This window comes from Pipistrellus kuhlii, unplaced genomic scaffold (genome assembly GCF_014108245.1).
Source record: "Pipistrellus kuhlii isolate mPipKuh1 unplaced genomic scaffold, mPipKuh1.p scaffold_m20_p_18, whole genome shotgun sequence".
Classification (NCBI taxonomy): domain Eukaryota; kingdom Metazoa; phylum Chordata; class Mammalia; order Chiroptera; family Vespertilionidae; genus Pipistrellus; species Pipistrellus kuhlii.
The window spans coordinates 5,788,071-5,801,359 of record NW_023425493.1 but is presented as its reverse complement, the minus strand read 5'-3'; the positions used below and the strand labels follow the sequence as shown (position 1 = coordinate 5,801,359).

General features: G+C 54.4%; 1 protein-coding gene across 16 annotated transcripts in view; it reads left to right on the top strand.

Annotated features, from left to right (window-relative positions):
- The window catches only part of PLEKHA6 (pleckstrin homology domain containing A6), a 136,059-nt gene that overhangs the window by 34,877 nt on the left and 87,893 nt on the right, over positions 1–13,289 (top strand). Inside the window, exon 1 of one of the 16 annotated variants that reach the window (XM_045583020.1) lies at positions 6,327–6,404. The exons of 14 other annotated variants lie outside the window; for them this stretch is intronic. The gene's annotated coding sequence lies outside the window, so the exon portion shown is untranslated. Of the gene's footprint in view, positions 1–6,326; positions 6,405–6,653; positions 6,743–13,289 lie in introns of those variants that run through there. One more of the 16 variants, XM_045583015.1, reaches the window with a different exon arrangement.

The window sequence follows — 13,289 nt, the reverse complement described above, 5'->3', positions numbered from 1 at the left end:
CGCTCCCAGTGCACAAGTTCTTCTCTTCGCACCTCTTTTCCTGTCCATTTTGAGTGTGATCCTTGCTCTAACATCCCTACTAACACCCCAAGTTAGTGATGCAGAGACTTGGGGTTCTGGTTACTCATTGGTACATAATAGATCATCCCAAGATGTGGTGACTTGAAAAACAATGTGCTGTGATGTCCCAGGGTTCTCTGAGTTACCTGGGCCTAGCTGGGAGCTGGCCTGGGCTGTCTCCTTGCAGTTATCTGAAGTCTGGACTAGGCCAGATGGCCAAGGTGAATCCTCACATGGCAGTCACCTGGGAGCTCAGCTGTGGCTGTCAACCTGAGCACCTCCACGTGGCGGCTCCGTGTGACCTGACCTTCCCTCAGCGTGGCCATCGGTTCCAAGAGGAGAGGGTGTCTCAGAGAGAGTATTCCAAAGGCCCAAGTGGAGATTTTAAGGTGTCTTATGCCCTAGCCACACAAGTCATACAACATCACTTCTGTTAAGTTCCATTGGTCAATCTGAGTCACAGCCCCACCCAGATGCAAAGGAGATGGAAAGAGATTCTACTTCGCCATGGCAGGAGTTGCAAAGAATTTGCATTCACCTTTGATCCTCCACCAGTGAAGACAGAAAGCATCCAATGAATTCTTAGGAGACGCCAAATGAGAGACCCTCTCCCTTCATTTCCACTCCAAATCCTGTCCATTCTCTCAGCTCAGGGGTCATGTGATCTCATTCCAGAACCTTCCCGAATGGCCCCAGGAGTCAACTCTTTCCTTGCATTCCTCCTCCCTCACCTTCCTAAACTCCCAAGGCTCTGAATCTGTGTCTGCCCTTGTCTCACACAGCTCTTGCCATACGTCACAGCACTCAGTCAGTGATTTAATGGACTTGGCTCGCTATGTTGTCAATTCCTGCTGGAAGGCAGGGATTCTGCCCCGTCCTTCTGACTCTCTACCCTCCCGACCCTAAAGACCCCGGAAAGTGCCTGGCATGTAACAGGGCTTCCGTAAGCCCCATTCCCTTCCTCCTTTTCATACATTGGACACCCACTGTCTGTGGAATGAATAAGTAAATTATCTTAATGAAGGAGGGGCAGGGAAGAGGACAGACATATTAGTTCACGCCAGTTCACCTAACATTTGGTGTGTGCACTTACTAGTACGAGCTAGGAGCTTTGTATAAATGACCTTACTTAATGTTTACCACAACCTGCGCTCAGTTGTATCTCTGCTTTATAGATGTTGAAGCTGAGGTTCAGAGATGTTAAATACCATGTTCAAAGTGACCTCGGTGGGTCACAGAGAAAGTTGTAGATTGGCACGTAGGTCTTTGGGAACTTAGGTCCAATGCTCTCTCCTGAACACTTAACCTCTTAGAACCTCAGTTTCTTCCTCTGTAAAATGGAAAGAACAATACTTATCTCATAGGATTGTTTGGATGAAAGCAAATAAGACGTACAGAACCTCCAGAACTTGGTGTAGGCACGCACTTCCTGTTGCCCATCATGACGTGGCTTCTTGTTCCCAAGGGAATGCCAAGCACTCTGAGCCTTTCTGGTTACTGATGTAGTTGATGGAACTGCTCTGTCACCATCTTTTTTTGGAGGGGGAGGGCTCTTCACTGACACCAAATTACTCTGGCACCGCACTTCCTAATTCCTTGCATAGCCATTTCTCCAGTGTGACCTCCGCCTTCTTTGTTATCACTGTGCAGACAGCCGGGTCCCCAGTCACTCAGGCACTTCCCCAGCAGCTGAGACTCGGAGTCAGCCCTCCCACATCCACTGCTTTTGTTTGCTCTTTGAAAATCAACTCCAACAAGAGCTCATTAGTTCTCCCTTTCCCCCTCATCTTTATGCTCACATGCCCTCTACCTCTCAGCTCCAATTCATCTTTTGGTCTCTGTCTCGTCGCCTACAAGGACCCCAATTCAGGATGCTTCTGCCCGACGAGTTAGGACATGGACCAGAGGAGACTGCAGCGCTGTGAAGGGGGCTGCTTGGTAGAGCTGAGGACAGGGATGATTTATGTCTTTCCTCCCCTGATGTCCTTCTCGTGTATTGCTCTGGCTCTGGACTCTTCATTTTCTGGCTTGAGAAGCTGCCCAGGATGGGAGGAGCTGGCTAGTCTAGGCGTCCACTAGTCTGGTCTGGGCTCTGATACTTCATTCCAAGCTCAGTTCCATCTCCCACTCCCCTGCCTGGCCACTGATATATAGCATCGAGTTGCCAGAATCACACAAGGCAGAGGAGGTTGGACGTTTTTCCCCCTTAAGTCTTCCACACCCTTCCCTCCAAAGGTCCAGACAGACCACAGTTTCTTACGGCTCTTGTCTCCCTGCCTGCAGGCTTTCTTCCTTTTAGTGAGGTTGTTTGGGAGACTGCAGGGCCCTGGGGAGGGGAGATGAAAGCCATCCCAGCAAACCACCCTGTTTTCTTTATCACCCTGGTCTGGCACTAGCAGGGGGCTCCTCACAGACTGCTACCGGCTTTTGTGGTTCTGTCCCAGTCTGATCCTGTTCCTAGGTGCCTGAGTTTTAACAGATCTTCAAGTGCAGAAAAGCATTCTCTGTCTCCATTGGCTTTGCATATACTTTCCAGCTTTCCAGGGCTAAAGCACATCTACACTAATAAACAGGAGTAAGATGCAAATGCACTGTACCTTTGCAATGACCACTAGCCAATCAGGAGTGAGTATATGCAAATCAGCTCAACAAATATGGCGGGTTAATTTGCATACACAGGCGCCAAGCAGCTGGGAGCAGGGTGGGATGCTAGACATGGTGATGACGCAGGCATTCACACCACCCCAGCCATTCTGGGCCTCTGGGCAGCGTGGGAAGGTGAAAAGGAGGCTCCAGGTGGAGTGAAGGCAGTGCTGGCAGCCAGGGAAAAGAAGACGCATTCTTGCACGAATCTTTGTGCATTGGGTCTCCAGCCTAGTATATTCCTTTATGTTTGAAAGCTTGTGGTGGGGTGATCCCAGGAGGTGGATGGCCTAATAGCATGCAAGCTGACCAGAGTCTGGTCTGATGGCCTCTCCTTTCACTGAATTCCAGTGTCTGGTAACATTTTCAGGGCATTTACGTTTTCAGTTGTAGGGTGGTAGGAGATTGTATTGGATAGATAAACTGGGGCTGGATTATGTAAGGGCTTGTATTTTGACCTAAGAAATGTGCCCTCCGTGCGGTAGGCAGTGGAGACACCGAAGGCTTGTGAGCAGGGCATGACCCAGTTGTCATTTGCAGAGAGCAGGGAGACCAAATTCAGAGGCATCCTTCATCTCCAGGCAATGGGCCTGGGGTGAAAGTTCAGGCAGGCTGCTGGCTCCTGTGTGACCTATAGCCTAAAGACGACAGGAAGATGTGTTGGTAACGGGGGCTTCTGGTGACACTGAGAGCTATCTTAGGGGCTAAGGGTGAGGTTGGGAATCCAAGTCTTAGGGTAAAGTCTTAAAATAAAGTGAGTGACTGGAGGCAGGAGGGTTAGGGCCAGAGCATAGGAGGATCATATCTAAAGGGTGCGATACCCCTTACACAGCTCCTCCTGATGTTAGAGAGGTTTATATTGAGCCCCTCCCCTATGCAGGGGCTTTTGCCCTGGAACAACTTAGAGGCATCTCTTTAAAAAAAAAAAAAAAAAAAAAAAAAAAAAAAAAAAATATATATATATATATATATATATATATATATATATATATATAATTGATTTCAGAGAGGGAGAGAGAGAGAAAGAGAGAGAGAGAGAAACATCAATGATGAGAGAGAATCACTGATCAGCTGCCTCCTGCACCCCCCACCCTGGGGATCGAGCCCACAGTCCAGGCATGTGCTCTGACCAGGAATCAAACCAGGACCTCAACCTCCTGAGCCATGCCAGCCAGGCTAGAGGCAGCCTGGCACAATTATTGGCTGGCTATCAAAGTTGAGGCAAAGTGACAGAGGTTGTGGTAGGATAGTGGCTGGGCTGGGGGGATTAAAAGAGCATACAGATCTGCCCATGTCATATATGTACCATCTTCCCCATTACATGCGCAGAACAGCTGGCCCTTCCATGCCCACCCTGGGTTGGTTCAGTCTTGGCTGCGCAGACAAGAAGAGGGGGAGGCCGAAACCGGTTTGGCTCAGTGGTAGAGCGTCAGTCTGCGGACTGAAAGGTCGCAGGTTCGATTCCAGTCAGGGGCATGTACGTTGGTTGCGGGCACATCCCTGGTGGGGGAGGGGGTTGCAAGAGGCAGCTGGTTGGTGACATTTCTAGCTCTCTAGCTCTCTCCCTTCCCCTCTGTAAAAAATCAATAAAAATACATTAAAAATAAAAAAAAGAAAGAAAGCGGGGAGAGCATGACATGAATCCCTGTCTGTCAGCTTTCTCCCAAGGTCACTGCTGCCTCTGCAGTGCCGTCGCTGGAGCTGGGGCTGCCTGGTGCTGCTGCATGTCTTGTTGCCGTGATTCGGTTGCTCTGGCAGAGAGCAGGGGAAGGGGTACTGCTCTGCCCTTTCAAAGATGCATTTGAGAGGGAGCCTCCTTCAGACTGTTCTCTGGTCCTGAACACAGCCTCTCCCCTCCCCCAGAGGGGCCTTCTCTGCGGCCTTTCTCTGGTGGGGAGGGAGGGAGGGACTCGGTCCAAGGGGCCCAGCCTGGGGTGTCTATACATTGAGGGAGCTGTCTGTAGTGCTGGGCTGAGGCCAAGCTAAACACCTCCACACCCGTGTCCCATCCATCCTGCGTTTCTGGCCGGCTGGGGACGGGTTCAGGGTACTGTCCACAGGTTAACCCTTGGGAGGCCCAGGGGGAGGAAAGTCCAGCGGGAAAGTGTCTCTGTTTCCTAAATGGGCGCTCTCACCAAGTCCGGAATGGCAGGTCCAGAGCCCTCCTCGCACGGTGGTCGTATCAGAGACACTGTTTAGATGTTCGGGGTTTTAGCACAGAAATGCCAGATTTCAGCAGGAAAGGTGGCTTGGCTTCCCAGTCACCTTGCCTGATGGCCCTCGGTGGCGGGGTTGTTTGGCCTTTGTCTTGTTCCCCCGTGCAGCAGCGAGCCTCGTGGAGCTTCCAGGGCTCACGCACATCTCCTCCACACTTCCCGCTTCACCCCGTCCCAGGCCTGCCCCCAGGGAAGGTTCCGGAGGCGGGATGCTCTTCCTTCCCCGGCCCTCCCACAGCCAGCATCGCATTACTCTTGGCCTTCTGCGTTCCAGACCCGGCCGGACCTCGCAGAGGAACCTTTTGCTTTAAATGGGCTGATTGAGGTGTCCTTGTCTAGCAGAAGCAAGCTGAGTGGACATGTCTTAGTTTTAAGGGAATGTGTGTCCGTGAAACCGGGGCCTGCCATTGAACAGCCTGCCTTTGGCCCCCAGGTTCGCTCGGTCTGGAAGTGGGAGGCTCGCTCCCGGTCCCGGTAGCCGGGCAGGGCGGCTCCCAGAGGCTGGAGGGCAGGACCCAGGAGCTTCCTCCCAGAGGGCAGGGCAGGCCTGTGCATTGGCGTGACAGCCCGCTGAGCACGGCCTGGGCTGCCCCAGCGGGTGCGAGCCAGTCCCCTCAGATGTATGACCTCGGGTCACCCCCTCCAAGCCCCAGCTGCCCATCAGCTGAGGACTAGACCGTGACCTGAGCCTCCCTGCTGTGGATTTGGGAGGCGACCGTGAAAACAGTCAACGCATATGCACAGCTATGGCATGCCCGAGGTTATATGAATGTTATTGTACTCTGAGGAGGGGCAGGCAAGTCTTGCCGTCCTAGGTTTCAGCCCCAATTCCTTGTAAAAGCTCCTGCAGCCACATGTCCTCCAGGGTGGGCAGGGAAGAGAAGGAGCCCTTGGCTGTGGGTCTCCCCCCCCCCCCCCACTCCCCACGTCTTTGAGCCAAGCCCGGATGGTTAGAGAAACCCCATCAACCCACAAATACCAATCCCAGGGCCAGACCCCGCCCCCCCTCCCCATCCTCCTGTCTCCTCCTCCCTTCCCCTTTCTTGCAGTTTTTCATTTCCTCCGATGGAGCTCCTGGGCAGGGTGCCCGGGGCCCGGGGGCCTGGGTGTCCTCTGGCCCGCTTTGTCCTCTGCCTTCTCCTCATTCCGATGGCCGTGCGGAGCCCGGCAGGGACCTGCCTCCTCCTGAGAGGCGTGGCGGGGCCTCGGTTTGTGGTAGCGAAACCTCGCCTTTCAAGAGCCTCGCTCCTCTGGGAGCCGGAGTGTGGCTCCGGCGTGCGGTGCTCCCGGCTCTGCAGGTGCAGCCGAGGGGGGACCCAGCCTTCATAGCGGAGCCCGGGAGGCGGTCGGCGCTGCCTGAGTCACTCAGCGGTTCGTTGGGGGCAGAGCCAGCGCTGGGCCTCAGCGCTGGGACAGCCCTGGGATTAGTCACGCGCTTCCTCGACTGTCAGCCAGGGACTTGGCTCACGTCCTCCGTGCCCGCGGGTGAGGACCATCAGGCCTGGCTGCATGGGCGGGGTGGACCTCCAGGTGCCCTTGGGCCCTGGGGTCCCCGAAGGTCAGTGAGTGTGAGGAGGTGGGAGGCGGTCACCTTGTGGGCCCAGCACGGTCATGAATATGGAACAGGCACCTCGAGTGAATGCGGCGTTAACTCTGAGTCCCCTTCAGCGCTGTGCCCACAAGGGCGGGCTCTGGGCAGGCTCCCTGGCTCCCTGGATTGGCCACCTGGTCTGAGGTGGAGCCGCCCTTCCGGCCTCAGCCCTCAGCCCTCAGGAGGCAGGTGGGTGAGCCCACTGGTCTCGTCCAGGAGCAGCTGCCAGGAGGTAGGACAGGCATCAGCTGGGCCAGGAGGTGTCTGCCAGCTGGTGCCCAGACACCCCTCCTGGGCCTGGAAGGGCAGGGAACTCTCTGGGGGGAAATGGTGTTGGCAAGGGGAGTGGGGGGTGCTGTGGAGCGGGGTGGGAGTCAGTCAGGTTCTGTGTTCCTGGGGCCTCTAACTCTCCGGCTCCGTCTAGTCATCCTCACGCCTTATTGTGGCTTCTTTTCCCCTTGTCCCTCTCCTCCCCTCCTTTCATCTCCCCTGCTTTCTCCTCCCCTCCCCTCATCTCCTCTGTCCTTTCCTCACCTATATCCTCAGCTCTGGAATGTGCCAGGGCTGTCCCTCTGTTTCCTCCCTTCCCAGGGCTCCCCCAGACACCTCGTATCCTCCCCTGTCCTCTGAAATCTCCATCCCTTTCCCCCTCGGCCTGCTCTCCTCTCCCCTGAGCTCCGTGATCAGCAGCACCAGGAAGTGCTGCAGGGAGGACCCGCCTGGGAGGTGCCAGCTGTTTGCCCAAGGTGGGGTTGGCGACAGCTTGGGCCCCCGGGCTGGGCTGGGCTGGAGCGCGGCCTTGAGTGTCTGACTCTTCTATGGCCTGTCCTTCCCACAACAGCTCCCGTCTCTCCTCATCCCCTTCCCCACCCGGGCACCCGTGGAGGCAGCAAGGCAGCAGGCACTTGGTCCGGCCGCTGCAGGTGCTGCCTTGCGGTGGCACCATTGCGCTTCCCGATCCTGGCGCAGTGAGACGCTCTGTTCAGTGCGGGGCTGGAAAGGCGTGGTTCTCAGCTCTGAGCCAGGATGGTGGTGTGTGTGTGGGGGGGGGGTGCTGTGGGCTTTGGCCTCCTGAGGTCTCCACCACTGGCCTGCGGTGGGGCCGGGGGAGGTTGCTTTCTCTTATGTTGCACGGGCCCTGCCTCTGTCGGAGGCCTCAGGGGGATGTGGCTGTGGAAAGTGAGGGTCACTAGTTGCAGGGGAGCTGCTGGGAAGGGGAGCAGCCTGGGGGGCCTCTCCCATCATGCTGTCCATGTGGGAGCCGCAGAGGTCACAGCCAGCGCCTGCTTACTGCGGGGTGCTTATGGCACCACAGTGATGAGCGAGCGGGGGCTGGTTGCTATTTTAAAAAGTTTTAACCGGTTTGGCTCAGTGGATAGAGCGTCAGCCTTCGAACTAAAGGGTCCCAGGTTTGATTCCGGTCAAGGGCATGTACTTTGGTTGCGGGCACATATTCAGTGGGGAGTGTGCAGGAGGCAGCTGATTGATGTTTCTCTCACACCGATGTTTCTAACTCTCTATCCCTCTCCCTTCCTCTCTGTAAAAAAATCAATAAAATGTACTTTTTAAAAAGTTTTATCACAGAGCGTTACACACACACATAAAAGTAGAGAGAGCAGTATGACAGCCCCATGTGTCTAAGCTTCAGTAGTTTTTTAAAAATATATATATATATATTTTAAATATTTTTATTGATTTCAGAGAAGGGAGAGGGAGGGAGAGATAAAAACATCAGTGATGAAAGACAATCATTGATCGGCTGCCTCCTGCACACCCCCTACTGGGGATGGAGCCTACAACCTGGGCACATGTCCTTGGCCGGAATCAAACCTGGGACCCTTCAGTCTGCAGGCCAACGCTCTATCCACTGAGCCACACCAGCCAGGGCAAAGCTTCAGTAGTTTTGAAGTCATCTCATGGCCAGTCTTGTTTTAGGTTTACTCCCAGTCCTTTCTACCTGCTGATCATTAGGAAGCAAATCCTGGCAGCGTATCATTCCATCTCTAGAGAGGGACTTAAAGAAGTCATTATCACGCTTCAACAAAATTAGTAGTTCCTTAATATAATCAAATAGTTCATTTTCACATTTCTCTGGTTATTATGTTTCCCCCTAGTTTTCTTTTTAATTTGCATCCAAATAAATTTCTGTATGGTGACTGGTTGTTATAGTTCTAATCACTCTTTAAAAAAACCTTTTTTTATTGATTTCGGAGAGAGGAAGGGAGATATAGATATTTTTTAAAAATGTATATTTAAAAAATCAATGATTTAAAAAAATATATAGTTTTATTGATTTCAGAGAGGCGGGAGAGGGAGAGAGAGAGAGAAACATCAATGATGAGAGGGAATCGTTGCCCCAGCATGCCCCCTATTTGGGATTGAGCCTGCGATCCAGGAAGATGGCCTGACCGGGAATCGAACCATGACCTTTTGATTCTAGGGTTGTCGCTCACCCATTTCTATTCTTTTTCTCCTTTTTTTCTATCTTACAATGTTTTGCTGGGAAAACGGGCTCATTTGTCCTGTAGGGTTTTTAACCTTTTGCCTCTGGCTGATTGCATCCTCATCATATCATTGAACATGTCCCACTGTCCCTGTGTGTGTGGCTAGACTGAAGGCTTCTTCACAGGCAGATTCCTTTAATTTATTTATTTGGGGGGGGGGGGGGGTGGCGTCGGCATCTATCGGGAGACATGCAGAGTCTGGCTGTCTCTCCCTTTTGTGACCCGAGCAGCCTGGGTGATCATTGCCTAGATCCGTGCACTCATTACGGGCTAATTGCCTATTAATGACTTTCTCTAATTAGATGTTACTTCTTTCATCCCCTCGTAAGTGATCTCTTACTTCGGAGAAAGGCCTTCTTCTCTGCGAGGCGCTGCTGAGGAGGCCGAGGCCACATGGCGATGGGGTGGCGCGCTCCCACCGTCCTGCTGCTGGGTGGGTGAGTGAGGCAGGCACCCCACAAATGCCAGGTTGGGAGCCCTGGGTCAAGTCCTTGGAATCTGCATGTAATCAAATTTCAAGTCTTTGTGTTGATGGAGGTAGTCAGGGTCGGAGACACGGCCGGTAATTTTCCCTTTTAGCTCTGAAACACAGCTCAGCAACATTTAATCAAATTAGTGCTCAGACACATCTTCCTGGCTATCCTCCGTACTCACCCCTGGCTCCTCCTACTACCAACTGCCTGACAATAACTTCCTATTTGTACGCTATTCTATAGTTTGCAGAGCACGCGAGCATGTGTGCGCACGAGAGGTTGAGGAGAGGGAAGCACGGGGGTCAGCTTGCTTGGGTGTGATTTCTGACCCACCAATTCGGAATTGCCTGGCCTCGAGCAAGTTTGCTGGCTTCCCTCCGGATGTGTCTCCATGGACCTTACAGGGCTGTTATGAATATTCACTTAGGTCATGTAAACAATCCCCCGCACATAGTAGGTGCTCATCAAATGACGGCTCTTCTGCTTGATCCAGGATCTACCTTTGAGAACCCTCACATGCTACATAAGGACAGGGTAGTGGCAGACAATTGAAATTTGACCGTACGTCTTGAATTGTGCGCGCCTTGTTCCAGAATCCGTCATCAAGGAGGTCTAAGCAGCACTTCATAGCAGTTTCCTCCCTTCTCACCCCAGCCAGGGCTCCAGCCCAAAGCCTAAGGATTATGACGCTGTGTCCAGAGCAGTCAGGGAACTGGCTCTCTGAAGCACAGAGTCAGCTGTGCCTGCAGCGAGAAAGGAAACCTGCCACCTGGCTCTGATGCCTGCTTTGTCCTGTCCTCAGGAACGGGGGCAGAGGGGAGGGACGGGGAGGACGTGGGGTTGGCTTGGACCCGCTCTTGTATTTTTCCCTCTTGGAGGCCTGGCCTGTCTCTTGCCCTTGAGGAGGCCCCCTGAGGCCTCGGGTCTAGAGAGCCTGGTGACCAGCCTCCTCCCCGGCAGCCTGTGGTCCCCTGGGGCCTGGCACAGCTGCCGCCCATCTTCCCATGCAGATCAGAGGCGGGAATCTGCAGTCAGACAATCAGAAGCAGCAACCTGCCTGGGCAGAGGACACGCCAGTCACCCACGGGGCTCTCGGCCTAAGCGGGCCAGAGACTCCAGCCCAGGGAGGGCTCCTGGGAAGGCCTGGAGAGAGAGAGAGAGACTGGTAGGCACCAAGCTCATTTGCTCTGTGTTAGCTCCTTATCACTGGCTATTTCCTGTAACTCCTCCTGTGCCGGCCAATACAGACCAGATAGCATTCGCAGGCCTTCAGAGAGACTCGAGATGGAATGGGGCTGAGGATAAACAGGAAGCAAGGCCTTAGTCCCAGGTGGGGAGAGCTCGGAGGGCTGGCAAACAGAAGCAGGGGCATGGCCACACACACACACACACACACACACACACACACACACAAAAGATTCGGGGGTGGGGGGGAGATACTGGTACATAAAAGACAACACAAATTGTTGTATTTCTGTTTCACTGGGCTCCCGTGTCACATCCTGGACTACTCCTTTTCCTGGGAGCTCAGCCTTGTGAGCTGAGCATGTGAGCTGAGAGCGGCAGCGTTTCCATCCCCGGCAGAGGAGACGGGAGGAGGGGAGCCACTGGGGAGAGGCAGAAACCCAAGGAGCTCCTTTGCCCTTAATTTCACACGACAGAGGCTGCTGTACAAAGTGGGCTTCTGCCTGGCCTGTTGCCAGCCCAAGGGCAGGGCCCTGGGGTTTGAGCAGAGAGCCAAGTTCAAGGTCGCATGGCTCTGACCCGTTGAACTCATAGCCAGAGTGGGGATGATGGCGGCAGGAGACACTGAGTGGGTCGGCTCGAACTGCCCTGCGTCTCTGTGCCTAGCTCTGGGCCAGCTCTCAGACGGCTCTCCTGAGGTGTGACCTGGATGAATGAATGAAGGAGCCAGTCAAGGAGAAGGGAAAGAAATGGGACTACGCATCTCCTTCGACCCTTTTCCATCTCTCGCTTGAACCTTAGGGTTGGACACAGGGCTCAGGCTGTAAAAGTTGCACGCTAGGAACAGGGTCCAAGTGGAGGTAATGCTTGGTTGTCTCTGCCTCACAGCTCTGCTTTGTGAGTGAGCTGGGATGTGGGCTTCTCTTCTTTCCTTTTATCTCCCGACTCTGCACGTGCTCACTTGTGTGGGTGCGTGGGGACAGAGTGGAGTAGCCAGACATGAACTCCCCAGGGTGAGGGTTGGGGTGGATCTGTAGACTTCAGCTCTCTGCGCCCCCCTCCCCCTCCCCGGGTCCTCAGTGCGTCTCCGTTTCTTTCTCGTGGGTTGCGCATAGCGGGCGCTGCTCACACGTTGGTTGAATGAAGGAGTGACTGTAAGCTGGCCGAGGCAGAAAGGAGGAGCTTTCTCCACCCGCACTTCTTAGTGGCCCGTCCCTGGCCCTCTTCCCGTCCCTGGCCCTAGATTAGGACAGACTGCCTTTGAGGGAAGGAGGAGCTGGGTATCCACTCCTGTCCTCTGGTCTTCGTGAACTCGGGGCCCAGTTTGAGCCCGGGCTTGGTTTCAGCTGGCAGAGGGGCGTGGAACTGGAGCCGCCCTGGGCCTCTGAGAAAGTCGGCTGAGCAGGACCGGACACGTCGATGCCCCACAAAGCAGCCCAGGGGGCAGCCAGGTGGAGTCGAGCCAGAGAGCTCAGCTCACTGAGCGGGCAGGGTGAGGACCGGGGCACTGCCCCTTGCGCTGTCCAGCCTGTAAATTAACAGCAGCTCAGCTGTGCTTGGGGTTGGGAGCCTGGAGAATGGCTATTCTTGCTTCTCCCCCTGCCCATCCTTCACCCTATACTTGCCCCAGCCACTGAGATCTTTGCAGAGCTTAGCGGCCTCTGGGACGGCCAAGACACCAAGTCCTGCTGTGTGGCCTCCCCCTCGGCTGGCTCACGGGCGACTCTCAGAAACCACAAAAGTCCTTTCTTGGGCTCCGGGTCCCAAGACACCTGTTAGTTTCTAAGAGTATTTTGTCCTCCAGCCGGGAAGGTAGACTTACCCAGACCTTCTAGACTCTAGAGGAAGCGAGGCCGGGCTAGGCCCGGATGTGCCCACAGTAACGTGTGCCCAGGGCCTCACCAGGACAAGCCTGGGGGCACTCGGCTTCCACGCCCCGGACACCTGAGCCTCAATCTGTCCGCGCATGAAGTTTTCACGTGGTGCCGAAACCGGTTTGGCTCAGTGGACAGAGTGTCGGCCTGGGGACTGAAAGACCCCAGGTTCGATTCCGGTCAAGGGCATGTACCTTGGTGGCGGGCACATCCCCAGTGGAAAGTGTGTAGGAGGCAGCTGATTGGTGCTTCTCTCTCATTAATGTTTCTAACTCTCTGTCCCTCTCCCTTCCTCTCTGTAAAAAAAAAAATCAATAAAATATATTTAAAAAAGAAAAAAATTTCATGTGGTGCCCATGGGTCGTTGGGCACCGGAGGCCTATTTCAGGTGTGAGCCCTTGCGGTGGGTGACCAGTTTGTCCTGGTCAGGCTGGGACTGGCTCCATTCTAAGTACCAAAAGTCCTGCATTCTGAGACCCCCTCAGTGCTGGACAAATGGGTAGTAGGCCACCCTGCCACGCTGGTTGTTCTCTCTGCCCATCTCCCTCTCACTCAGTTTGCCTTTGTCTGTGTTGCTCAAATCACAGGGAACCTTTCCCCCTGCCATTCAGCTTCCCTGGGCTGACCCTGGAGATCTGCACCCCGAGGCCACATACCCCGGGCGCAGGAAGCATGCCGTCCCTATCTCCCAGGCCGCTCAGATAAGCAAGCAGCCTGTCCCCCTGCCTGCGGTTGGTCTGTCT